Source organism: Vicugna pacos, chromosome 8 (genome assembly GCF_048564905.1).
Source record: "Vicugna pacos chromosome 8, VicPac4, whole genome shotgun sequence".
Classification (NCBI taxonomy): Eukaryota; Metazoa; Chordata; class Mammalia; order Artiodactyla; family Camelidae; genus Vicugna; species Vicugna pacos.
The window spans coordinates 35372396-35385358 of record NC_132994.1 but is presented as its reverse complement, the minus strand read 5'-3'; the positions used below and the strand labels follow the sequence as shown (position 1 = coordinate 35385358).

The following is a 12963-nucleotide window of genomic DNA, read 5'->3' as shown; positions in this document are numbered from 1 at the left end:
GTGTCTCTCCGTAGTTGCCTGGCCTGTGCTGCACAATGTGTGGGCTAAGACTATTCTCTTTGCATTCAACAAATTTGCACAGAGTCCTCCCTAACTGCAAAGCCCTGGGCAAGTTCCCTTCCCTAAGCCCTCCTCTGCCATGAAAGTCCTGTTTGAGTCTCATTTCTGTGAAATCTCCCTAATTCCTGCAGCCTCCACTAAGCAACCTTTTTAGGGAATTCTTCCTAGATGCTTAGTCTGAACCATTTCTTTGGCATTTAATTGTACTCACTCCATATTTTTTTCTTGTTAGTGTTTTATCTTGGCCCCCATTGAATGAAAGTAGTAGAGAGAAAATGGAAGTGAAATGAACTTGTGTAAGTTGATGGTTCTCATCTCTGTCAGACCAAACACCCCATTTTTATATGAAATATTTTTGTAATGCCATTTATCTATCATGAAATTCACAGAGAAGGTAACTGACTGACACATATAATTCCAAAATATATCAGTACAATGCCTAGTTGTAGTATAAAAGAGAATAAGAAAGTAACTTATGATAAAGTAATATGTATTTCAATATGTAAATGACTGACATAATTGCATCACACTAGAAGCCACAATGAACTAGTGCAGACTGATACAAAGTGTTGTATTACGACTCAAACACCGCACATCATGGTGCTACAAAGGCCTTCTGGAAGAACTGCAGTGACAAGCATCCCCAAGGAGGAAAGAAAGCGCCCTCCAGGTGGCACATCCTCCTCTCGCAGGCAACCCATGAGAGAGGGCCTTGTGAGCCTGGACACAGAAGCTGGAGAGCTGACAGAAGATTCTCTGACTTCAAGCTTAAGAGGCGAAAATCATGATTCATTTCTTTTCAAAACACTTCTGACACCAAATGTGTAGGGTTTTGACACCAAGCAATTCTCTAGCTCTCTGCTGACACAAACTGGGTGTTCTACAATTTAATTCAATTCTGACAGTAACTACCTAGCGTTAGTGAAGTCCCCACAGTTGGAGGACTCAGTCCCACAAACTGTCCCCACTTCAGAGCCAGCTGTATGTCTGGGCCTTTTACACTTCTGACTGATTGGTTACTAATCAGGGGTTCCCAGACCCCCTACTCAGGCTTGATAATGTGCTAGGATGGTTCACAGAACTGTTACTTATATTACCAGTTGATTATAAAGGATACAACTCAGGCACAGCCAAACAGAAAAGATGCACTGAGCTAAGTATACTGCTTTGGTGGCGGGGTGGCTGTGGAGCTTCCAGGCCCTCTGGGCACATCACTCTCCCAGCATCTTGGTGTGTTCCCCAACTCAGCTTTCCAAACCCTGTTCAGAGATTTTATGGAGGTTCCATTAGATAGGCACGATTGATTAAATCATTGGCAATTGGTGATGAATTCAATTTCCAGGCTCTTTCCCCTCCCCAGAGGTTGGGAAGTGGGACTGAAATCAAGCCTTGGGCCTTCTGGTGATCAACCTCTACCCTGAAACTATCCAGGGGCCGCCCAGCCACCCATCATCTCATACGTACGAAAAGACACTCATCACTCTTGAGATTCCAAGTGTCTTAGGAGCTCTTATGTCAGGAACCAGAGACTAAGACTAAGTATGATAATAAAAGATGCTCCGATTGCCCCATCCCTCCAAAAATTTCCAGGGTTTTAGGAGCCCTGTAGCAGGAACTGCCACATATATCAAATACGTATTTCTTATTTTATTACAATATCACACTGATGTATGCACCTCACGGTTCGATGACCTGGGAGCCAGTGTCTGGGTTAGAAAGACTTAATTCCTCAGCCAAGTTCTGGTCCCCTGACTATGCTCATATCTGTCTTGTTTTATCTGCCTTGGCTCTCCTTTCCTGTTCTTTCATGGCTGACCCACCCCCAGACCCATCTGATAAATTTATTTATTTGGACACTCACTATATTCCATCTGGCATCTAAAATTTATTTAGACGTAGACTATATCCCACAGAAGTTTCTGGGCCTGGGAGCTACTTGTGAATATCTCCTCTTTGATCTATTGACAGTTTACCCACACAGAGTAACATTTGTTCTCACATTTCTGGTTCCCATGGCAGCCCACTTGAGCCTGCATGGACAGACAACCTCCCCCTCTGGATAAGCCCTGGGTGCGGGGGGCACAAAACACGTTTGGGTCAGGCAGACCTGGGTCACAGCTTCTCCTGACCAGTTGTGTGTGCATGTTTGGGTGAGCAGTTTCTCAGAGCCTTGTGTACTAAACTGTGAAATGAGGATCGTAATACTTACGTCACAGGGCTAATACAGTGACCAAATAAGATGAGGTGTGGTCAGCATCTGGCTAAGATGTTATTGGTAAACATTATCATCTCTTCCTGTCTCTTCATGGCAGGGCTCATATTTCCTGTGTAAGTCCTATAACCTCCAGACCAGTGTCTGGTGCCACTTGCTGCCCAGTAAATATTTGTTGTGGGAATTACCTGCCGCTGCTCTCTTCTGCGTTTTTTGTTGGTGATTTTCCTGTGCTCAGTGTAGTCTTCAGGGTTCTGAGGAGGTGCCGGAGGGCCCAAGTGGGTTAGGACAGGTGAGAATTGATACGGGTGGAAGCAGAGGAGGGAGAGGTGGGTTCCAGGCCAAGCCCCATGTTAGCTCTGCTTGCTTACATTTTAATTTGGTTTGGGAACTATATACATATATACATATATATATATATAATATATTATAAAAAATATATTTTAAAGAAGGGATTCTGTGATTTAAAGTTTGAAAATAACTGCCTTATACTTTGAACAGCTTAGAGGGGGAATTTAGTTTTATGAATGACACAAATGCCTATTATCTTTATTCTCCAAAACATTAGCCACTATAATTTAATTACAATTTAAATTTAAATCAAATTTAAAAATTCATTTCCTCAATTTCACTAGCCATATTTCAAGTACTCAATAGCCACATATGACCAGTGGCTACTATTTTGGACAGTACAATATGAACATTTCCATCACTGCAGAAAGTACTTTTAGATAGCACTGGTCTATAGTTTATATTATTTAAATCATAGGATTTAATTGACAGCAGCCATGTACTCTGTGCTATAATATGTTTGTAGGCTTAAAGGGTAAGTTGAATTGCCCATAGATGTAGGTTCGGGCCCTGCTAGTAACTTGCCTGTGGAACTGGCATGTTTCCCTAGTCTGTACCGGGGAGGTCTGGGCCACATCAGACATTTCCACCTATTTTATCTCCAAGTGTCCCCTTTAATTGTTACTTTGTTCCCTTGGACCCACACCCATGTTTAAAATAAACTGCTTTATTAGGTAATAATTGGCTTACCCTCCCACCTTTGTTAACCAGTGCTATTTATAACTACCAACAAGACTTCTGATCAGCATAAGATTACTAGAATTCTTATTTTGAGCTGAAGTAATTCCAGCCCAAAACTTAGAAATGGGACATTGTGATTAGCTTAGCCTTATCTCTGGTAATTGTACTTCTGTGTGGAGTTTTTTAAACACTGAAAATAATGTATTAATTGCTCCTCCCTGTCTGTCCCTGATACTACTTTTTCCTACCCTTAGGGCTTAAGGTGCTCAAGTTAGGAGTCTCCTGACTACATAATTATTTAGGATTTCTTCGAGCTTTTAAAGGGATTCTAGGTCAAAGGTAATGATCCCAAAAGTTCAATTTGGGAATTTAGAAAATCAATGAAAAGAAGTCAGATTATCAAATACACAAATCAAACTAAAAGTCTACAATAGACCTTTCAGTGTAGAAAACAGGATGCGCAGTGTGATTGCCTTTTAAAAGTATCTATTGGGTGAGACTTCTAGCTATGACAGAATGAAGAGGTTCGCAAATTCTCACCCTCTCCCCCATATAAAATATAAAACTGGGCAAAGTTATATGAAACAGACTCAAGGCTTTGGAAATCAACCAAAGGGAAATAACAAATTGAGAAATATTTTGTCATGAAAAGCTGCTAAAATTTTATGTAAATCTAATGAGGGTCTGTGGCCTTCATGCCTGGAGCTGCTCTCTCCCCTGTGCTCCCAGCACACTTAGCCTGGTCATTTTACCAGGAAAATACTGGCTGTGAAAAGCAGCAGCCTCACTATCAGAAGGAGGTGGATTTGACTTTGAATGGAAGGTAAAAACCCATACCTAGCAGTGTTGTCACTAAAAGCAGCAAATTCAGTAAGAATTGAAAAGGAAAACTCATAGCTCTGCTAGCTTGAAACTGCAGTCCTGGTTGGAGTTGGGCAGCCAACCAGCCAGAAATATAAGGGGGAAACCCTAGAAATGAGAGAGCCATAGAAAAGCTGTATAATCTCTCCATGCACCCCTGGTTGACCAGAAAACTATGCATACGTACAGGGGAGATCAAGGAGAGCCTAGAAGAAAGTAATAGAAGAAAGTAATAAGTCAGGCAGCCTTGAAAACTGACTGAACTTTGAATGAATTCCTCAACCCACACACAGATCTATCAGCAGAGGATGGATCATATAAGCTTAAGGTTTTTGAGCACATTCTCTGCCCAATCACTGGCTGACCACCAGATTATGCAGACACAGGGACAGCCAGGCTAAAAATTAAATGTAAGAATTCAAAACAAACTGAGCAGAGACATTAGTGGCTACATACTGCAGAGACACAGAGTCTGCTGATTAAGTCTAAGTAAGTTAATAAAAACAATCAAAATCCAAATACATCAGTATCCAGAGTTGCTACAGTATGTTATCTAAACTGACAAGATTTCAACAAAAATTATGAGACATGCAAAGAAACAGGAAATCTGATTCATATTTCAAAAAAAAAGTGTGACCTATACTCAGGGAAAAAAAAAAAATGAATGAGTCTGAGTGGGTCCAGAAATTAGATTTAGTAGGCAAAGATTTTAAAGCAGCTATTATAGTCAAAGAACTAAAGGAAACCATGCTTAAGAATTAAAGGACAGTGTAATGACAATGATTCAACAAATAGAGAATCTTAACAAAGAAACAGACATTATAAAAAAGAATCTAATGGAAACTGAGTCGAAATATATATAGCCAAAATTTAATCATCTTTGAGAGGAGGTCATAGAAGAAAGAATCAGTGAACTTGAACACAGAGCATTAGAAATTATTCAATCTGAAGAACAGAGAGGAAAAAGATTAAAGAAAAATAGAAATAAACTGAGCCTCAGAGACTGGTGGTATAATAATGAGCATATCAATATACATGTAACTGGAGTCAAAGGCTAAGAGAAAGTAACAGAAAAATATTTAATGACATATGGCTGAAAATGTCTCAAATTTGATGAAAACATTAATCTACAAACCACAGAAGCTCAACAAATCCCAAGCAGAATAAATAAAAAGAGATCCATAGCTAGGCACATCACAGTCAAACTACTGGAAGCCAAAGACAAGAGAAAAATCTTGAAACCAGTTACAGAAAATGATTCACCATGTACAAGGGAATAATATGATTAATGGTCAACTTCTTGTCCGAAACCATGAAGATCAAAAGACAGTAAAGTGATACATTCAAATTGCTAAAAGAAAAAAAAAACTATGTCAACCAAGAATTCTATATGTAGTAAAACTATCCTTTAATAATTAAAATGAAATAAAGATATATCCAGATAAAGACAGAGAATTTGTTGCTAGCTGACCAGCTTTACAAGAAAAATTGAAGGAAGTTCTTCAGACTGAAAGGAAGTTAATACCAGATGGTAACTTGAATCTAAAGAAGAAATGAAGAACACAAGAAATTAGTCAGTAAATATAAAGTACTTATATTTTTTCTCTTAACTTCTTTAAAAAATCATAATATTTTGTAAAGCTATAACACTATTTTAAAGCTTACTACACATACATGTGTAATATATAAACAATAGTAGCATAAAGGAAGGGGTGGAATGGAGTTATATTGGAGCAAAGTTCTGTATTTTACTGGAATTAAGTCAGTATTAACCTGAACTAGATTGTGGCAAGATAAGAGGTATATTTTAATCCCTAGAACAACCACTAATAAAATCCATTTTTAAAATAGTTTAAAAATGAGCAATAAAAATGTTACACTTAAAATATCTGTTTAACACAAAAGAAGACAGTAAAAGGGCAACAGAACAAAAAATCTGTAGTATATAGAAGTTAAATAGCAAAACAACAGACATAATCCAATTCTATTAATAATTATAATAAATTGCATTATTAATCATCCAATGAAAAGGCAGAAATTGTCACACTGGATATAAAGTACAATCCAGTAGTATACTGTCGATAATGGATAAACTTTAGATTCAAAGATAAAAATAGATGGACAGTAAAAGAATGGAAATATTTACTATGTAAGCAGTAACCATGAGAGAGCTGAAGTGGTTATATTATAGCAGACACACTGATATTAAAATAAAAAATACACTGGAATCAAAGAGAAGTATTTCATAATGATAAAATGTCAATAACTCAAGAAGATATAATAATTTTAAGTATATACACACCTAACAACAAAGCCCCCAAATATATGAAGCAAAAATTGACAGAACTGAAAGGAGAAACTGACAATTCCACAACAACAGTTAGAGATTCCAATATCCAACTTCTGATAATTGACAGAATAACTAGACAGAAAATGAATAAGGATAGAGAAGACTTAAATTGAGCAGAATATACATTCTTTTAAAGTGCACATGAAACATTCTCTAGGATAGAGCATATGCTAGGCCATTAAACAAATCTAAATAAATTTTAAATGACTGAAATTATTCCAAAGTTGTTCAACCAAAATGGAGTTAGAGGTCATCAACAGAAAGAAACTCGGGAAATTTCCAATTATTTGGAAATTACACAATGTGCTTCTAAATAACTCATGGACAAAAGAAGAAATCAAAAAGGAAATTTAAAAACATTACGAATTTAAAAATAAACAAAATACACAATATATCAAAATCTATGAGATGCAGCTAAAGCAATGGTTGGGGATAATTCTTAATACTAACTATATTAAAAAATAAGAAATACTGCAAGTCATTTACATCCATGTTCATATTAAAAAAATTAGAAAAAGGACAAATGAAAACTAAAGTAGAAGAAAGGAAATAATAAAAATCAGTGTAAAAATCAGTAAGATAAAAAATACATAGAAAATCAGTTCAATTAAACCAGAAGTATGTATTTTGAAAATAATTAAAAAAAAAAACTCAGCTAGACTGAATAAGAGAAAGAAAAAGAGAAGACACAAATTACCAAAATCAACAGTGAAAGACAGGACGTCAGTACCAATCTGATAAAAATTAAAAGGATTTTATGGGACTATCATAAAACACACAAATTACCAAAACTCAAGAATAAATAGAAATTCTGTATAAATCTATAATAAGTAGAGGAACTGAATTTATATTTTAAACTTTCAGTAAACTCTAGGCCTAAATTATTCCATTGGTATGATAAGAATAAATGGAGTATAACCTTTAAAAATTGTGAATCACTACTTTGCACACCTGTAACTTATATCATACCTCAACTATATTTCTATTAAAAGTCAAAACCAAAACCAAAACCACCTCGTCTAGATGCTGCTCTGAGGGGGCTTTCCAGGTGTAATTAAGGCCCCAAATCAGTTGACTTTAAGATGAGATATTCCCAGTGGATCTGACCTAATTATAAGGGCCCTTAAAAGATGCCTTTTCACTGGTGAGAGTTTCGAAGCATGAGAGGTATTTGACATGAGAAAGAGAAGTATTGCAGACTGAATTGTGTCTCTCCAAAATTCATATGCTGAAAACCCTAACCTCAATGTGACTGTATTTGGCAACAGGGCCTATAAGAAGGTAATAAAGGTTAAATGAGGTCAAAGTGTGGTGCCCTAATGTGGTAAAACTAGTGTCTATATAAGAGGAAGAGACCCCAGAGACCGCTCCCCTCTCTGCACACACACTGAGAAAAGGCTTTGTGAGGCCACAGCAAAAAGGCAGACATCTATAAGCAAGGAAGAGAGGGCCTCACCAGAAACCAACCCAGAAAACACCTTGATCTTGGACTTGAAGACTCCAGAACTGTGAGAACATAAATTCTGCTGTTTAAGTAGCCCCATCTGTGGTGTTTTCACTGTGGCAGCCCTACCGACTACTACAGGAAGATTCTCCACAGCATGTTTCGAAGTTTGAGAGGGTCATTAACAAGGAGGATGGAAAATGGCCTCCAGCTGACATCCATCAAGGAAACAGGAACCACAGTCCTCTAGCTGCAAGGAACTGAATTCTAACTCAGTCAAGGGAGCTCAGATGAGAACCTCAGAATCCAGGTGAGGACACCTGGATTTCAAACTTCTAAGAACCTGTGCACGCCATGCCCAGATATCTGCCCTACAGAACTGTGAGTTAATACAGGAGTTTTGTTTTAAGTTGCATAAACAAACAAACAAACAATTTCACTGGTGAATTCTACTAACATTCAAGGAAGAAGTGATACCAATTCTACACAATCTTTTTCAGAACACAGAAGAGGAGGAAACATATCTCAGCTCAATTTATTAGAGCAGCATTAGCCTGATACCAAAACTGTCCTGGACAAAGCCCATTAACAATTCCTGGGAAATAAAAATAAAATCTGGGTAATAAAGTAAATTCTAACCTTTTTTTTCCTTTTCCTTTGTGCTTCGTCTGGTTTCACTCGCTTATGGGGTGCTGCGTGCAGAGGCTCGGAACCCAACCCTTCAGACCGAGGTCCTAGAGCAAAATGGCTGCTCCTCCCGCCTCAGCTCAGTGGGCCTGCGCAGAGACGCTGCCGGATGCCCGGATGCCCGGATGCCCGGCACAGCTGCGTCTGCCTGACGAGAACTCCGCTCCCGCCCCTCTGCCTACCCACTGATGAGATGCCTATAAAGTAGCCCTGCCCACTGCCGGTACTGGAGTGCGCGCGCTCTCACCTCTCCATTCTTTGATCAAAGAATAAAGCTTTCCTTCGCTTCTGAACAGAACTTGGTCTTGCTCTACTGGCGAAAAGAACACTGGACAGAAGCACCGTTGTTGGGAACCGACTCAGGAGGGTCAGTAACAAAACCAGAAAAAGATATTACAAAAAATAAAACTACAGACTCAAATTCCTCATGAACACACATGTAAAAATCTGTAACAAAATATTAGAAATCAAATCCAATTGTATAAATAAAAAGATAAAACATCACAACCTATTAGGCCTTATCTTGGTAATCCAAATAATGAATAATGATTGTCTCTGGATACTGGAATGATGAATCGTTCTTTTCCCTCTAAATTTTCAATAATGAACATGGCTTAGTTCTTCAACAAGAATTTAAATATTATTGTTTAAAAGAAATACAAAGAATTTTCCTCCAGTATTTCCTGGAGTAGATAGGGAGTGGAAGAAACACTGATTTGGGTAAAAGGGTCACAAAGAAAAAACATTTGTCACTATCTGCATAGTAAAAGATGGAAGGAAAGGACGAAACAAAAAATAGTAAACAGTAAATGTTTGCATAATTGAGCTCCCTCCTCTTTTCCACAAATAAGCAGGGGTCAGAGTTCTTAGTGAAAACCAGGGGCCTCTCAGCTCCCCCTCAGCCCATCATCTCTGCATGATGGGGCCTTTTGCATGTTAACATGAATCAGTTTCTGTAATTTCCGTGGCACTTAGCTCCCCTTCAAAGGAAATGTGATGATAAAATCATCGAAGTGTCAATTTTTTAAAAAAAAATGGCATAACACGTGCAGAAAAGAGAAATTCCTAAGGATTAAGTCATTCCCTGTTCTTGGCTGGAACCTTGAACATTATTTATAAGTAAATATATAAGTAAAATATATAAGTAAACAGTTGCTCTAGCACCAAATGCTGAATGAGGTTATTGTGCATTTGAGGATTCTCTCTCTTGATGGAACATCAGAACCGGCCTACCTCTGAAAGCACTGGCAGAGATTTTAAATTTAATTTAATTTCGTATTTCATTTTATATTTTGTTTTGTAGTTTGCAGGAGGAAAATGTGGTTAATAAATATAGCAGTATCTCTCCTTACCAATCTACCACTCTCCCTGAAGCTCTGGCTCACAGCTCTGGTGACATAGCTTCTTCTCCCTCAGGCTGGACCAGAGTGGACATGTCTAGAGACTAAATCTTGAGGCAGTTGAGGCAGATTCACTGAGCTGGTGCTGGTGCTGCAGAGGAAGAGGATTCCAGGCTTGGACATGCCTGGGCCTGAGACGTGTGGGCTCCCTCTCTACCTGGGCCCCAAACAACCCCCACCTATTTGACAATGCCCCAAATTCCTTTAACAAAAAGCATTTACTCACACCAGAGACAGAAGGTCTCAAATGCTATTAACTGTGGGAGAGGATAATCAGCGCTGGTATTCAAACTAAAATGCAAATGACTGATACAGAGCTGTTTCAAAGAGCCAACTGCCAAGAGTTCTAGGTTTCAAAGAGCCAACTGCCAAGAGTTCTAGGTCCCTGAGTAGGTCCCTGAGGGAAGACAGGAAGCTTCCTACGGGGTTCTGCCCATACTTGGAAGCCATATTCTCTACCAGACTTAAAAACTACCTCTATATTCTTGTCAGAATATAGAACTTTGGGTTCTTGGGGGCTGTGGGTTAAACAACAAATATCCAAGAGTTCTATGATGCAACATGGCTTACTTCATACAAACAACTACCAAACTGCAGCTTTCATTTAGGGCAGACAACAAAGTGCTAGAAGCACCACACGCACAGCACACCTAACGAAGGTGCCAGGCCCAATTTGTTGGGAGGAATAGTTCCATGAAGGTTGCTGCTGGAGACAGGCAGATGAGGACTGGCCTTCAAGGAGGCTGTAGAAGCCCATGCAGGGTGGGGCCTGGGGTCACCAGGGTGCCTGTGTGTCATCAGTTTCCCCTGAGGCTGATGGTGTCTGTGAAGCCCTTTCTCCTTTGGGGCTGCCTGACTCTTCCGTCTTCTCCCTGCAAACCTGAGATGCCACCTGATCTCACCTGACCTCACCTCAGGATCTTGCTCTGCTTGGGTTTGGCCATGGCCAGGACACACAGGAGGAATCTTAGCAGGAACCCCTTCTTAGGCTTGAAAGTCAAGTCTTTCTATTCCCACCTGGGACTCACAGCTCCAGGATCCCTGTTGAGGAACCTACAGCTTGTCTGATTCTTTCCTCTGCTTCCCACATCCCTGGTCTTGCACATGCTTCTGTTTGCTGGGCTCTGCAGGCTGTTGTTGCTTTACTTGGCATCTGAGCCTCAGTCTTCAGGTGCCTGCCTTAAATTTTATTGAAAGGCCATGCGATGTGGTAGTCAAGCATGTAGATTCTGGCGCCAGACTGCCATTTGCAATATAATCATGGGCAAATTACTTACGTGCTTTCTGTCTTGGTTTTCCTATGTGTTAGAGAGGGTAATAACACAATCTGTTTACCTAAGGTTGTTGTAAGAACTGAAAAAGGAAATACACATAGAGCACAAGAGTTGGCTTCTGCTCATTTATTCAGTCATTCAACACATTTGTATCCAGCACCCACCTGTCACGTGCTTCCTTAGGTGATGGAGACACTGTGAGTACAAAGAAGCACTATCCTTGCTGTCAGGAGGCTTCCAGTTGTCTAGATTCTAATCAAATAATGACACTGTAATTATTTGTAATTATTGTGCATATATTTTATATGTCATATAAACTATGTAAATGTATTAGAAATGTGAATAATGGGACACAGTGCTGCAGAGAGGAGGTGTGTAGTCCTAAGGGAGGAAGACAAGGAGTCTTTCTCAGGGAGGGGTGAGATATGTGAGGAAGGATGAAGGGCACTTCAGTTCCTTGTTCCCTCCTTCTCACCTGGCATCTTGAGATGACCCCTGGCCACCCCTTGGACTTTGGTTCATGAAAAGGAGCCAATTAGCTTCTTGAACTAAATCAGTGCCCAGTGATTAAAGCAGGATGTTGTATAAACACCAACCACCACACAATGTGTCAGGAAAACACCACTGTAATCTTGGCTCTTCACCAGCTGCAGGACATGGGACAAAGCCCCACATCCAGCTGGGTCCCAGTCAACAAGCCCTGGAGTTAAACAGCCACCATAAGCCCCACTCCCAGAGGTCTGCAGGAGCCCTGAGGAGACCCTGACCTCTGCAGCAGGTAGGCTGAGCCTCATTGGATGGGTCCTGTCCATCCCCAGGGAATATTTCTGACTCTTTCAAGGCCATTAAGCCCAAGTGACACATCACAACAGAGGTGCTGAGGAGAACGTCAAAATCCAAAGACTACATTAGATGTATTTAAAACTGTTCAGAGTCTCAACTCTCAAAGATACGTCTTGATATCTTTGGAAGAACACACAGAAAGTGGTAACTGTGGTTACCTTTGGGTGTCTGGGATGAAAATAAAATTATTTTTCACTTTATTCTTTCATACTTTTTGAATTTTTATTTATATCATTGAATCTGTACTATATAGCTGTATAAAAATATAATAACTTATCATTAAAATGAAACAAATGATTAGATTTTAAAATAGAACACTGTTCAAAGCCACATCGTTGAATGTAAAATATAGGATACAATGGAGATGTTTTTGTCTTTTAAAAAGCTGTTGTTTTTGTCCTTTGGTAACCTTACTGGAGCAAGTGGTTAAAGCAGAACATTTAGGTATCAGCTTTTATTCCTTCATTAAGTAAATATCTACCATGTTCCAGGCACTGTTCTAGGCGCTGGAGGTACAATGGTGAACAAAACAGATACAATCCTCCAATTTTATCTCCTCACAAGTTTAAATTTTAGAGGATCCAAGTTCTAGTCCTGGGTATGTTACAAATGAGCTATTTGGCCCTAGAATCTATAGGTTTATATGGACTCATCTTTAAAATCGGTACTATACTGTTACAGCAAAGTGTGTTATAGCTCAGTGTTACAGCAACCTGGATCCTGGCAAGAGGCCAAGCGGCACTCAGAGGGTTGGAGAGCTTAGGTTTATTACGCCAGCAGGCCCAGAGGAGTTAACACTC

General features: G+C 39.4%; 1 long non-coding RNA gene across 1 annotated transcript in view; it reads right to left on the bottom strand.

The window, feature by feature from the left end:
- The window catches only part of LOC140697695 (uncharacterized), a 30721-nt gene extending 22023 nt beyond the window's left edge, over positions 1-8698 (bottom strand). Inside the window, exon 1 of the long non-coding RNA XR_012074922.1 lies at positions 8599-8698. This is a non-coding gene — a long non-coding RNA (uncharacterized lncRNA). The remainder of the gene's footprint in view (positions 1-8598) is intronic.
- Positions 8699-12963: the final 4265 nt, after the last annotated feature.